The 16,479-nt window shown below is 25.7% G+C and overlaps 1 long non-coding RNA gene across 1 annotated transcript in view; it reads right to left on the reverse strand.

The window, feature by feature from the left end:
* LOC122856906 overlaps nucleotides 1–10,112 on the reverse strand; it is a 34,349-nt gene extending 24,237 nt beyond the window's left edge. Inside the window, exon 1 of the long non-coding RNA XR_006374164.1 lies at nucleotides 10,041–10,112. This is a non-coding gene — a long non-coding RNA (uncharacterized LOC122856906). The remainder of the gene's footprint in view (nucleotides 1–10,040) is intronic.
* Between the last annotated feature and the right edge of the window lie 6,367 nt (nucleotides 10,113–16,479).

Genomic DNA, 16,479 nt, shown 5'->3' on the forward strand with positions numbered 1-16,479 from the left:
GCTTAATATTTGAATTTTTTAAAAAAATATAGAAAATATGTAAAAAATAAAAAAAAAAATTTCTTTCAAATTTATTTTTTTACACATAAAAAACACATAATTCGCACAAAATTTTAAGCCCAATTGCATCGAGATCCGATGATTATTGAAAAAGTTGTGCTAGCTTAATATTTGAATTTTTTAAAAAAATGTAAAAAATAAAAATATGTAAAAAATAAAAAAAAAATTTTCTTTCAAATTTATTTTTTTACACATAAAAAACACATAATTCGCACAGAATTTTGAGCCCAATTGCATTAAGATCCGATGATTATTGAAAAAGTTGTGCTAGCTTAATATGTCAATTTTTTAAACAAATATAAAAAATATTTAAAAAAATTTTCTTTCAAATTTATTTCTTCACACATGAAAAACACATAATTCGCACAAAATTTTAAGCCCAATTGCATCGAGATCCGATGATTATTGAGAAAGTTGTGCTAGCTTAATATTTGAATTTTTTAAAAAAATATAGAAAATATGTAAAAAATAAAAAAAAAATTTTCTTTTAAATTTATTTCTTCACACATAAAAAACACATAATTCGCACAAAATTTTGAGCCCAATTGCATCGAGATCCGATGATTATTGAAAAAGTTGTGCTAGCTTAATATTTGAATTTTTTAAAAAAATGTAAAAAATAAAAAAAAAATTTTCTTTCAAATTTATTTCTTTACACATAAAAAACACATAATTCGCACAAAATTTTAAGCCCAATTGCATCGAGATCCGATGATTATTAAAAAAGTTGTGCTAGCTTAATATGTCAATTTTAAAAAAAAAAATATAAAAAATATCAAAAAAAATTTTGTTTACTCGCTTTTTTTTGTTGTTTTTTCGTTGCTAACGAAATAAATAAAAAAATAATAGAAAAAGGCAAACAGAAAGAAATTTGTATGAGAGTAAGTGAGAAAAAAACAATGACCAATCAAATGTCCGGAAGACCGATGATGTTTGTCCTTTTTATATTAGGAATTAAAAATTAAATTAAAAAAAAAATTTATCAAACTTTCTTGTATGTTTTTTTTTTTAATTTTATTTTTTTAATTATTGTTCTTGAATAATGATCAAATAGAATATAAAGAATACAAGATTCTTGGTAGTCAAGAATATCCACCATTGTCACTAGTGAAGAAGTAAAATTGTCGCAAGGGAGAATAAATTGATTTCGTTGAGTCAACCAGCCGTGACGCCTCCACAGTATCATATCAACCCTAAGCTTTCAGTTATCTTTATATTTATTTATTATATTTTTTTGCTTTCAAGGACTTTGGATTATATATACCAAGCTCGTCATCATCCTGTTCAGATAGCAAACTCGACGATATACTTTTTATTCGAAAAAAAAAAAAAACTTTTTTTAAATACACTTTCAACGAAAATTAAAATTAAATATGCGCGTTTTATTTTAAAACCATAATGATAAAAAATAATAAAAAAAAAAAATAAATATAAACACACTCATGCTATAACGTCTCAAGTTTGTTATCGTTTTTATTACATCACTCATGGTTGAGGAAACACAATGCTCCCTCTGTTATTTTATTTTATATTTTCTCTCTATCTAGTGTAATAAACCACTGAAATATGTGATATTATTTTTTCTATACTTGTATATATTTTTACTAATAAAGTAAATTATTATATTCATCAAAATAATCATGTTAATTAAAATAAAAAAAAAAACTACAAGACTCATTGTTTATTCGAATGATTTTCTTGAAATATATTAAGTACTTGAAAACATTTGTCAAAGATATTAATTTTGATGATATTTATTTGTGGATATATGTACATAGTGATGGAATTTAATGGGGTGTGTGTTTGGTATTTAACGATCAAAACTATAAAATTATATTAAAGAAAACTGGACAAAGTCATCGTTATATATACACAGAGTATTTAGACCATGTCCATTATTCGATTGTATATAGTTTTTGGTTGACAATTCAACAACCATCATATAACTATCCCATGTCCTTTTAATGTTCACACGTTTTATTATAATTACTCATCATTGTGCGTGTAAATAATATGACACGTGCAAATAACGATCTATAGAAAACTCATTGTCAGATTATATTACTCATAATTTATAATCAGACCCTGTTAACTCATATATATGTTTACAGAAAAAAATTGTGTATATATAAAAAACAAATTATTATTATTTAAAAAAAATAAAAATATTAATTTTTCTGAAATAATTCATAATTAAACTCAAGGGGCTATTCATGGCCAAATTTAGAATGTAGTCAAAAAACACGAGTATTGACCTTCTGTATTTATTTATTTAACAACAAACGTTTCGGTTGAAAATTCATAATAAGGATAATATTAAGGAGGTTTTGATATATCAATTCACAAATTTTTAGAAGCGTTTGTTGTTAAATAAATAAATAAGAAAATACAAAAATATGCTCATCAGCTTTTTATTTAATGACTCGTTTTGCATGTGGCCTAGATTGTGACCTCATAATTTTCTTCAGTGTAACTACAAATGACAACATATTATAATAATTTATAAATCATGTTTTTCATAATTAATATATGTTTATAAATAGTAAATGAATGAATGCAAAGCATAAGGTTTAAAGTAGTCTATTCAGTTATTACAAGTCGTATTAGAAAAGATGTATGGTGGCTTAGTTTTGGGTCACTATATTTAATCTCCAAGTGTATTGTGGTTACGTTGACGTGATAAAGCATCACTTTAATTAATTGTTTATATACAAGATGTAACCCTTTATATACTTTTTTTTTTTTCTTTCTCAAACATATTTAACCACCCACACACAGAGATACTTTAACATCCACAAGTCGTTAAATTTTGTCTTACTATATACTTATAATATTTTATCATTTATTTCTTTCATTTTTATGATAATATTTCATAATGGTCTTTATATTTTTATTTTCTTTCACTTAAATATATAAATCATCGACGAAAAAAAAAAAAAAAAAACAATTTGATTGTAACATATAACTGGTGTCAGTGACAATAAACGATGACAGAAGTGACCACGACAATAACACACTGTAACATCAGACAAATGATGATTCAAAGTGAACATAAAACTTTTTGCTTTTGAAAATAGTTTATTGATAATAGTTGAAAGACTTTTAAAATAAATATATGTATGTGTGTTGTTAAAATAATGATATAAATGATAGTAAGGGAGCGTGTGGATGAATATAATAAAAATGATGTTTGTTATATGTACACCCACTCGTTATGCATCAACACTTTGAATCGAAATAATAAAAAAAAAAAATACCAAAGAGATATAATGTGCATTAGGCATACATGACAAAGAAACACATGGACACACGACATCGAAATATTATTAATACAATAAAAGGGTGTATTCATTTCTCAAATTGTCAACTGCAATGTGTGTTTATGAAATTTTTTTTTTTAAATAAATCTCTTTAACATATACAAAATTTTTTAAATTTAAACAATGAAGAAAAAAAAAATCATCAATACGTTAAATGTTATTTATTTATATTCTTTTGAAATAAATTTTTAAATGTTTTTATTTGTAAATTTTTAGATGATTGTCTTCATCGAGTTGAGATAAATTTTTAATTATGAAAACTAATTTTAATGATAAATTGAAACACGAGAGTTGATTAATTTAAAAAATTTTAAAACAACATGTTCATGATCATAATGAGATATTGATAAATCCACTCATGTACATAAAAAAAAAAATTATATTAAAGGATTTGCATCATAGTCTCATGTGACTCGTGAAAAACTCTGTTAAAATAAGATTATATAGTTTTTAGGGGTTTAGTTGGATACAGGGGTTGACAAGTTGAAGTAGGCGTGTTGAAAAAAAAAATATATATATAAAAAATAAAGCAAAACACATTTTATATTAAGATTATTTATATATTAAGTAATAGAATTGTATGAAAATTAGCCACATCTGCATGCGTCAGGGGGTTGTTTACCCTCTAATCTTGACACACGTTAATTTTATTGCAATGGCAATTTGCTTATTAACTCACAGTTTGTCGAGTTTGTGCGTCAATTAATTAATCGCCAGATGGAGACCCAGATGCATAAAGTATCCTGTATATATATTTGTATATACTCTATAGCATCATCTAAAATTTTAACTATATTATATTATCAAACCATCCGTAAATTTATGAAATATATATATACAAAGAGAGATGACATGAGTGTATATATTTTAAGGTGTACTTGTTCATTCGAATTTGCTGTTTCAGAGAAGACTTAATTTTACCATTCAAACACAAAATGTTTGAAAAGTTTTAACTCTGTGTTTGCGAATATATAAAGACACATGAAAATAGGTGTCTCATGTTGGATGTTGGATGTTGCTTTTTCAATTTTTCTTTGTCTCTCTGTGTATATATACATCTCTGTTTTATTTTATATAAAGTATGTACTACCCCTTGAGGCTTTTCCTGATATTCTATATGTATATATCAAATACTTTGTTGTATAGTGGTAAAATTCAGCGACATCCACGACAAGATAAATTCAACGAGAAAACGAAATACTCACACACATACATAACCAGTGTGCTTTTGTCGTCAAAGTTACCAAAGCATAGTGGGTTAAAATTTCACATTTAGACGCCATTTTATGTTAAATATATTTTCTCTTTTTTTACTTTGTTTAAATTTATTTACATAAATTTTATAACTCGAATATTTATATTGACTTTTAATATTGGCTTATTTTCATTTATATTTTAAATTTTTTTAATGATTATTTTTAGCAATTATAAAATATATTTTGGGACTAAATATCATGGTCAAGATATTCATGATAATAAAATGAAAAAAAAAAAATTTAAAATGGGTTTAATTTTTTGTTTATCTGAAGCAACAATGTAGCCAGTATTTCTTAAGTAACATTTATGGATAAAAAATAAAATAGACTCAGTAGTTTTTATACAACTTGCTCAGTGTCTAATGTCTATCTAAAAACAATCAGCAATTTAATGTGGCAAAATAACGATCTCTTAGTTTAACTTGGTTCTATGTTGTGTGTGTGTAAATGACGATCATCACTTTGACTTGAGTAATCTACCATCAAAAGTTTATGTTCAACCATATAAGACTCGTCCATATACTTGAAAATCTTATATAGACAATTCGCTTTTTATATCATTACTTTTTTTTTTTGATTACTCATTTTTTTTTTACGTTATGACTGCAGTTGTTGATTTAAATAATTAGTATACTGCCTAACATAATTTTTAATTAATCTATCAATTGTTTAAAAATTTATTAATAAACTTAGAGTGTAAAAATAAATAAATATAATCGATGTTATAAATGTTTATCTAAATTTTTTATTTACAAATAAATTGGCTATAAATATATATTCAAAAGTGAATATTGAAATTTATATTTTTTATTGATTTGAACCTGTTGTCTTGGACGATAGGTTCAAATCAATATAGATTTTCCTTCAAAATGTATAGGGGAATATTTCAAATATCCGTTGAGCCATCTTCTCACCCCACAAACAATTCAACTTTTTCCTTTTTTTTTTTTTTGTTTTCGATTATTATTATTTGTATTTTATTTTTTTTTTTTCATCTTGTTGCCTTCTTTTATCAACGTCCGAACCGTTGCTTACTCCACTTATTCGTATTTTTATTATCCAATAGTGTGAAACAGTTTTTATCGACTGGTTCAATACGTTGAAGACAAGAATCGTAAATTTTTTTAGATTTTATACCATCATATAGATATACATGTCCATCAATAAAATAACTAAAATTTAATATATATATTTTTTTTTTTATTTCTTTAACTGGCAATAAGTCAAAAGCAGATGCTTCACTATATTTTTATTTGTCAAATAATAACTTTTGCATATATAAAAACTTGAAATGATAAAAAAATTTAAAATTCATAAGCTATATATTGTAGCAATAATAATATAAATAGCATTAAATTAGTAATAAAAAAAAAAAAATTGATAATAAAACTGATTCATACTGTCTGACTAAAAAGAGAAGAGAAAAAAAAAATGTAAAATAATTATTTTTCATTGAATGGATGAAACGTCAAATGATTATTTTAATCTCAAGGGAAAATAAAATACGAAGAGTAAAAGAGGTTCAGGGAGTGTCCAACATTGGCTCTGTTACGTCCATCAGAAAGTAATTGAATATCTCTTGGCGTGTCAAAGAAGGGTTTTCACAACTTCAACACATATACTCTTGGTTCATCAGTATCACGGGATTACATTTTGGACTATGTATGTATAAAAGTGGTTGGCTATCGTGACCGAGTATATGTGGTATATGTATCTAACTTAGAATTGTATATGTGAATACTTTTTGAAGTGATATAGTTTGGAGCTTGGACAAGCAACTGCTAGTGTCTATATATTTCTTGATACCCCGGGGATGCGCGGGACATTTGTCAACGAGATGAGCGCTGAGTGGAGCAGACCTTCAACCTTCTCATCCTCATCACAATCCAACAACCCCTCATTCTACTTTTACACATTTTCTCTTTCCTATTTTTTATCTTTTATATCACTTTCTTTCCCTCGGTATTTCAATACACATGCATGTATACCCAGTGGACAATATTGTCGCACATACACATTTATTCAACAAATATTTATTATATTACATAAACAAAATATTTTTATTTATTTAATTTTAAATAATCTATGCTTGTAAATTTTATTTCAATCTATTTTTTTTCTCTACAATTTTCTGAAATATCACATTTAAACTGAGAGAGAATTTAACCAATTGTATTCATGTTACAAAATCAACACAAATCCAAAGAAATAAAAAAAAAAATAAATATCTATAGCAAAAAAAAAAAGGGAAAAAAAATTGTACTCGAATGAGAGTTGAGTACGTTTACGGTGGAGGTGTGTCACTGACAAGGAACAGGCGGATTCAGAACATTGAATTGAGCTGAGCTAGCTGACTTTAGTTTCATTTTATCAATTCTGTATTATCATTTTACCAAATTCACTATCAATATCTTATTTTATTACCAACAATTGGTATACATGATTTACCATCTAAATGATCAACAATAAATTTAAATTGTATATTGACTTTACTATTTTTTTTATACATTGTTGCAATAATATTTTTTTTTTTTTTTATATTGTATAAATTTTTTTTTAGTTATAATATATGTATACATTTGGTCCCGGTTGGCTGACTTAATAAATGGAACCACTGTTAAGCAAGTAAGAGGTAAAATTTTCATTCCCCGTTTTTGCCTGAGTTTGTTATGAATTTAATGTATATAAACACTAGCTCTAACAGATGAAGCATTAGACATCGTAATGTTGCCATTTCCCAGTGGGTAACAGGGAGGTAAACACAATAGGGAATTTACGTGGTAAATGTTTATTTGTATATGTATTTTATACACATATATAAATATCATAAAAATATGTGTATCTACTGCAAAAGGGGATGTTCGATTATTTCTACAAATCATTATTTTTAATTCACTCGTTTATCAAGACAAATGTTTTTATATTTTTGTTCAATTTTTTTTTTTTTTTTTTCATCAAAATATATCAATATAAATTTTGAGGGTTGATTTTTGTATAGAAATATTTAAAAGTTAATTTTTTTTTTTGAAAAATATTGGGGACAAAAGAATGTGCGATTAGTAACATCTTCATATAGGCTTTTATGAAAAAAAAAAAAAATTGTTTTATTTTTTTTTTTTTTTCAGGTGTCACTTGCATTACTAGGATACAAACAAGAAAATTTATAAACACATGATGTAGAATTCCTTCCGTATATGGTTTAAAAGCAGCTGGCTTCACCGCGGGTAGTCTATCGCGCGCGCCGGTGGGTATACGCTATAATTTTGTTATTTTTTTTTTTTTTATATATTATTTCTATATAGTCGTTCTATCTTTCACTAATATATAAGATGGGACGGACTTAGTTGGGGGCTTACAGACAACACAACACAATAATTTTTCATGAGGCAACACAACATATTTATATATATAAGAGATAAAAGGGGAGTATGCCATTCATTAGCTCTGGTTCGGTTGGTTCACACGTTGTTGTTGGTACGTTGACTGTGACACCTCAATATAAACTGTTAAAACCACCCAGTAAGACCCTGTTTGACCAATAAAAAATATATATCTATCATCTAACAATGTGTATATATTTTTTTTATTATAAAAAGTTCAATGTCATACAGACCATTCGTCTTTCTTTTGTGTAATATAATTTTTTTAAATAACTATTTTATTATATCTAAATAAATCAATTATAAATTATTTTTAATTATTATAAATACTGCTAAATTAAAAATTAATTTTAAATAAAAAATACAGTTTTTTAAATTATAAACTTGACTGGAAATAATCAAGCCATCAATTGACCTCAAATGAATGAAATATTTTGCAAAACATCTTGTTTAAAATATAAAAAGTTGATAAAATAATAATAAATATTAAAAATTAATTGTATGAATTGCGGGGTTGTAGAGTATTCTTATTGCAAAGTGCATATATGAATATACAAGTCATGAATATATATATCCCGCAGTGTACCATCCGGTAACTCGACACCATCGTTTGTACAAAAAAGTGAATATGGCCATAACATTTAACTTCTCATACAAGTTACGTATGCATGCAACATAGATTTAACATGAAAGAAAAAATAAGATAGTAAGATATCGTTCACAAAAAACATACGCATGAATAAACCTATATGACAATGGGCCAACGTTTTAACATTTAACAACAACAGTTATATATATATATATAAAAGATGAATAAGAGAAAAGAGTCTTTTTGATATTTGTTATAATACACCCTATGGTTGTTGAATGTGTGGGTATAAATATAATAATGTTTGTTGGCCAACAAAAAAAATATAAATAAAAATACTTTACCAGTGTGACATTAGATACTATTTAAGGATTAATATAGCCATAAATAAAATTGACTCTTGGTGGTATATGACTGCATGCTGTTTAAATCTATACAATTATTGTATTTTCAGGATTCACATAATGACGAGTCATCTGATCTGCAGTTGAAACGTAAGCAGTTTTATTCTTTACGTTAGATAAATAAATAAAAAAATATGATTCAAGCCATCAGCTTGAATTTTATAATTAATTACTTTGTTATAATCTGTCGAGCTTGATTCCATATGATGGATTTATCATAATACAAATAAAAAAAATTTCAAAAAATATAGTTTATGATTTTTAGCAATAAATAATGCTTGGTCTGGGATGAGAATTTTTTTTGAAAGTAGTTTGAGTCAGTCTGAATTTTTATAAACTCAAAGAAATATTTTTAGGAGATTTATTCAAAATAATTATATGATTTTTAATTTTACTTAAACTTTAACTTTATAAAAGACTGTTGTTAAATATTAAAAAAAAGACGTGAATGACCAGAGGACTAATCACATAATCAGCATCAGGGAGGTCTAAGTGAAACACAGTTTACCAAACGATAAAATACGTATATACATTTTAAACATGAAATGATGGTTTGTTTGTTGGTGGGCGTGCAATGTGTGGTAGTATAGTGCTTATTTTGTTGTCTGCATGGTGAAATACACAATTGGTATTAATGCATGCTTTGAACGACCCTGGCAAGAATGAGATAAATGATCGTCTTTCATTCTTTTCGTTATTCATTTTCTCATTCAAATGGAAAATTGATATTAATGGATATAATGGCAAAATGGTCAGTATGATGGCCTCATCAGACACCCATGAATGAATAGAGAAAAAAAAAAAAACAAAATCTCGGGATCATGATTTTGGTTCTGAAACGCAATTTGTCAAGATATAGTTTTTTTTTTTTTTAAATCATTAAATTGATAAATAAACATTTTTTTTTCAAGAGAGACCATTGACTTTCGGTAAATAAATTTATTTTAAATATTATTTGCAAATTTGACAGGAAATACTTGGTCATGTAAAAATCAAAATAAAAAAATTGATAAAAATATTTATAAGCTTACCCTTATGGCAATTGATGATGGAAATTTTAGATTAATATTTTCGGCTTGTTCAATTGGAATTTGATCATCATCTGCAACAATAATAAAAATATAAAATTGTATTATTAAAAACACTAGAGTAAATAGTATTTTTAGTCCAAGTTATTTTGGAAAAATTAATTTTTTCTTTTATCCCACGCACCCCTATGTATAATATGTATTTAATCTTTATTTTTTAGATAAAAGTATGCAGAAGTCATTGGATATCGTGTTTGATACTAATAAAAATAAATAAAAGATTGTATAAACATCAAGGATTGCATGTCAGGATGCAAAAGTCGTTGGCCATAAGCAAAACGGTCAAATCACCAGTCATCATTGAAAAATCTCACGCCAGTTTGATCCACGTGCTAAAAAAATACCTGCTAAAGTCAACTGTAACTATGAAAAATTTATACACAAACACAAACTGAACATGCACATACCAAGCTACATAAAACTCAAAGTGTTGATCATGCAAGACCTCTGATTTTTTCCATATACTTATAAATTGAAAAAAAAATAAAAAAAGACATAAATAAAATTCCTTTTTCACAATACACATATGTACAATATCATTATATATAAATTGTACACAACTTAGTATTTTAAAGAATGTAAAATTTTATAATTTCTTTGCAACATAATTCATTATAATTTCACAATAATAAATTTATATATAAGCTGTTAAAATTACGAGCTGACTCATCAAATAATAATTGATTTTAGTATAAATAAATAAAATAAATTCATTGATAAATGATTATAAATATGTACAGTGAAAGAATCAAACAAAACAATAAATCAATTGTATAAATTTATAAAATGAAAATTGAATTTGATGATTCGATATTATCTGATTGACTTGATCTCAGTTAATAAAATATTCATGGTGTTATACTGATTATAACGAGATCAGTGACAGGATAAATACAAAATCATTTCAACAAACTGAAACATTGACAAACACATGGGATACATTAAAATATATTTTTTCTATATCTGTGTCTGTATAAAATTACAACCGTATGGTAAAATGACCGCAGGCGTAAAGTCGTTTGTCGTGTTTCTGCCATCAGGCACTCGATTTCATAGATTACACTTTGTTAGACTGATATACTAAAAACGACTGACAGATAGATATTTTGAAATGGATACAAGCAACCCCTGAATAAAAATAAAATAAAAAAAAAGGGAGTCTGTTATTCAGAGTGCATTTTCATTGTTAGATTGCACACACGTTTATCTGTCGAATTAAATCCAGATGGCCAATTATGCTGAGCAATAAATAAATGGTTTTTATTTTGTTAAATATTTATTATCGTTAAACGTTTATTTTAATTTGTGATATTCAGATAATTTAATATACTCGTCTATAGATAATGAATTAATTATTAATTTAACGAAAATATAAAGTCAATTTTAATTATGCTCATGAATTTTTTAATAAATTAATTTTTCATGCTTTATTTTTTTGGCAATTTTAATAATGAAAAAATTTAATTAATATATTTTTTTTTTTTACGCTTTTTTAAATCTTGATATCGATGGATGATAAGATCAATGACACAAATAGATTAAGTCGTATTTATTTTTTAAAAAACAATTTCAAGATTTCAGTGTCAATCAGATGATTTTGATTAGAAAAATTATGAAATATTTTATACATAATTAGAGTAGGGATAAAAGTATTTAAGCAAATTGCTTGAAGAAAAAAAATTCAGATAAATTATTAACAATGTCTTTTAAAGTAACAATTATTATTCTAATTTTTGTTGGTACACTGTACGCAAAGCCAATTGAAAATGAAGATAAAATCTTTAAATTTATTGGTGATTCGACAATAATGGCTGAAAAAAATAATCAAGAGAGAAATGGTGTTTCAACAAGTTGCAATGATAATGGCTGCAACACAGTTGTTTCTTCTTTTGACTCAAAAAGTCAACTTCATATTTTTAGTAACAATAATGAGTACATTGTTTATGGAACTGATAGTCATGGGAATAAACTTGACATGAGTTTTGGACAAGTTAAATTTTTTATAAATCATCATTGGTATGTTTTAAAATTTAAAATAATCATTAACCGTTAATTATTTGATATATTTATTAATGTATTATTTATAAATAATTATATATAATTAATTATTTATATTTAAAATAAATTGCTTTTTTATATTTATTCATTTATTTTTCATTTACATTTGTTATATATTGTGATTGGTTTTTCATGACTCATGACATTGTTTATATTCATGTTGCAGAATGACAATTGGTAGTGCATAACTGCATATACAGTGGTATACGGAATCATTCGCCTATCTGACTCTCACACCACACAAGTCTATTCGACCTCGTTTTACAATGCCAACACCGAATAATCCTCGACCCGTTTGCAATACAACACGTCGACACTTTAATGTCCTGTTTTATACACATATATATATTTGTGTAAAATATTTATGTATCCACCATTGCAGTTTACCGAATAAATAAATAAATAAAATAAAAAAAAAAAAAAAACAGAATAGTTGGTAAAAATGCTTCACTCTTATTATTTTATTTTTTTTTTTGATTCAACACCATAAACGTAAATTTATAGAAACATGCTTTTTTTAAAAATATATTTATTTAAACTTCTTGAATTTTACTTCAGCTAAAATGAGAATAAAAAAAATTCTTTTCCTTGTTCTTATGCAAATCTGATTGTAGAAAAAAAAATATATAAACAACTGGAACGTTGTATTTTTTAGTGATGAAGGTAAAGAAATAATAAAATTAATATATAAAAAAAAAAATGAAATTGTTTTTTCACTTGTTTTCAGTGTATTTTAATTATTCAAGCGACAACTTTTCGCAATGAAATTAGTGCCTGGGCAGGTCACATTGAGAAGTTGTAGTAGTAGTAGTATGACTTCTTGGCGACAAGTGTTTTGCTGACAGTCTTGGGGCAAGCCCTTCGGGGCCAATAATATCCCAGAACTAAATGCACAACAGTATAATAATATATATCTATAAAGAGCAAAGAGAATTTCAAATGAACAAACGGCACTCCAGAGAGTGAGACTCATAAAAGAAGAAAAAATCATATTTTTAAATTTATAAATAAAATTTAAAAAATTAAATAATCAAAAAAAAAACATAAATTTATTATTTTATATTTATTTTAAGATGTAAATTTTGTTTATAATCAAATCAAGTTGTCATGTGATTATTGTGTTGATTTAAAAATTATTATTTATGAATTTTTTTTATAATCTTGAAGTTAAATAAATAAATAAATAATTTGTGTAGTTATTTGAGAGTAACAATAACAATTGTGCCATACTGAGCATACAGAGAATCATGTTTGGCGCCGCGTTGTATGAATGAAATTATTCGCTTCTGGGAATATATCCAAAGGGTCGAGACCCGGAGGTGTTGATTGCCAAGGCAGCAGCTGTGTTTTATGCGGCAATGTAGTATATTGTATGAAATGTAGTATAAAGGTATGAAATCGAGAATAAGTTTTATTTTTTTATTTTTTTATTTTTTACACTGTGCTTTCTTCCTCAACAGCTTTTCTTATATTGCGTATATATTATTGGCTTGTTGAATCCAATAATCTGTGGGAATTTAACAGGATATTATATTCGATCGAGTATATTTTTTGTTTTATATTTTTTATTTATAAATTCACCTGATTTAAAATTTATTTATAGTTTATATTTTATATTTTTTTCAGTGACATAAAAAGTGTATTAATCACTTAAAAAAAAAAAAAATGAATAAATAAAAAAGACAATAAGATTAAAATAAATATACTGAGTTAAATTTTTCATGTAAAAATTAAAATAAATTATAAATTATAATTTAGTAATTTATATTTATGCATATTTTAAAAAAATTAATAATTAAGTTTAAAAATATGTATTTTTATAAATTTGAAAAAAAAAAGAAAAAATGAATTAATAATAATTTTAAAAACAAAATCAATTGAATAATTAATTACTTAATTAACTATAAAAATTAAAGAACGATTTAATAAGTAATATTTCATGATAATATACTTTTGTTAATATTTTTAAATAAAAATTATTCAATAAAACTGAATATGATATTTAATAAAGTCTTGATAAAATATATATGAATGTGATAAATGTTGTACAAGCTCGGTTTGTCTCTACAAGTAGTGAGTGTTAAATGCATATTCTCATTCCACATCATAAGATCACCACCCTGTGGTTCGCACACTATATATACCATCAGTCTCATCACCAATGATTAAGTGCTCCCAAGTGACCAGTATTATCTTCTCAGTTGGTTCAACACAAACATACACACCCATTATTATTATTATATATACACACACACACACAGTGAAACACAATATGTAATTATGTTTATATGTCTGCCTATCAAATTGCTATGCGTAAAATTATTATTATTAAATTAACGATGAACATCAACGAATCATCCCCATACTCCTGTCATGTACAGCAATTTTTTTTTCTTCTTCTTCTTTTATATATATTTTTTATTTATTTATTTTTCTTTTGTACTTGATCTAAAAGTTTTACTGAAGAAGCGAATGGTGTTACATTGAGGGGATGCTTATGCCAAAAGGGGTCGCAAAATTAAATATCAGATGCTGACAAATTGCAAAGAGGCGTTGCTACAACGGATATTAATGGCGTCGCGGTATAAAAAGCATCACTTTTTTTTTTTTTTATAATACAATTCATCTTTTCTTTTTTACGTTCTGTTCAATGTTTTTGTTTTTCTCTTCATCTTTTCTTTTTATTTACTTTTTTCATATATATTCTTTTTTTTTTTTTTTGTTATTTCTGATGCTTTCAACTGGCGGATGAAGAGTAACGACGTGCCTCTGACGAGTCCAAGGATATATACACAACTATAATACCATGATTCTTTTATCTTTTCTCACTGGTAACTTGTTGGTTCTTTTCTTGGGCTATACGTATATATATTGCCGCGTTTCTTGACAATTCACACATAAACAAACTTTTGTATACATGTATATATATTTTTAATACAATCAAATAAAATCGGCAAGTTCCAAAGAACATTGGAATGCACCAAGAATCGCGGCGTGAAACAGTAAAAGGTGAATTTTGTCTTCAATCGAGTCATGAATCACTCTTAATCCGCACTTTAATTGTTCTCATTTAATTCAATAATGTATATATTTATTTTTCTTGTTTTATTATTTTCATTGTTTTATTTAATTTTTTTTTTATTTCATTTTCAGGAATGACAGCACATCAATGTCTATCCAAGAATCATTAACATAAATATATATTTTTTCTTTTAACCAGTTAAAAATGTAAAATAAAAAACATGCAATTACTTTATTCCAAAATGACTTTATATATATAAAATATAAAAAATAAAATATAAATACTGAGAATATATTTTTTCTGGTGTTTGAAAAATAAAAAAAAATTCATTTCTAAGTTATAAAGTAATTTATTTTATTTAAATAAATATAAATAAATCAATTATTAGACTAGAAAAAATTTAGATTTATTTATTTGATATTGCAATTTTATCGAAGTTAAATTACCATTGGTTTGAAAAATAATTTATAAAAATTAAAATTAAGCAATTACAGCTGAGAAATTAATTTTTTTTTTAAATAATAAAAATTATTTGTACAAAAATTCATCAAATGAAATTAAAAATATTTAAACTAGAGCTTTTTTTTGAGCTTTTTTTATTATTTGTAGTATCTGTCACAATCATTCGTGAATTAACAAAAAAAAAATAAAATAAGTAAAAAAAAATTTGCTATATTCAAGACGATGGCATAGTCTGCGGTTCGTGTGACACCCGTTTATACCAAGCTTGAATTTATCGGCTAGAAGCACTGATAGAGACTCATGAATAGATCTACGCTTTTCACAAGGTTGATAATACATATATATATTATCTACCTCTATAAACCTCTGTATATATACGTATATTCTCAAACCAAAAAGAAAAAAACCAACGATAGATAAAAAAAAAAAAAATTCTAAAAAGTATTTTGCATTGAGGGTGCGGTGTAGGTATAATATTTTTCCTATTCGTCGTACACACCAGTAGAAGCAAGGACACCAATTTTTATTTCTTTTTTTTTTTTCCCAACAGCGATATGTTCTTGACGACGTTTTCGCATATGCATATAGAAAGAAAACCAACCGAGCTTTTCTCTTTCAAGGGAGTAGGTAAAAAAAGAGTAAACGAAAAAAAAAAAAAAAAGAGGAGAAAGATAAAAGTAGGTGGCACGACCATGAATATTTCGCCACCGCACTTATTTATGCAATACTTTGTGCTGGCAGCTTTACGGCTGGGCTCCCTTGGGCGTCCGTTGGATTGTTAAAGGCATGCGCCAAGGATAAATACACAAGTCGCTTCTGTGCAAAAATGTAGACACCAAT

The sequence above is a fragment of the Aphidius gifuensis genome, linkage group LG5 (genome assembly GCF_014905175.1).
Source record: "Aphidius gifuensis isolate YNYX2018 linkage group LG5, ASM1490517v1, whole genome shotgun sequence".
In the NCBI taxonomy this organism is placed as follows: domain Eukaryota; kingdom Metazoa; phylum Arthropoda; class Insecta; order Hymenoptera; family Braconidae; genus Aphidius; species Aphidius gifuensis.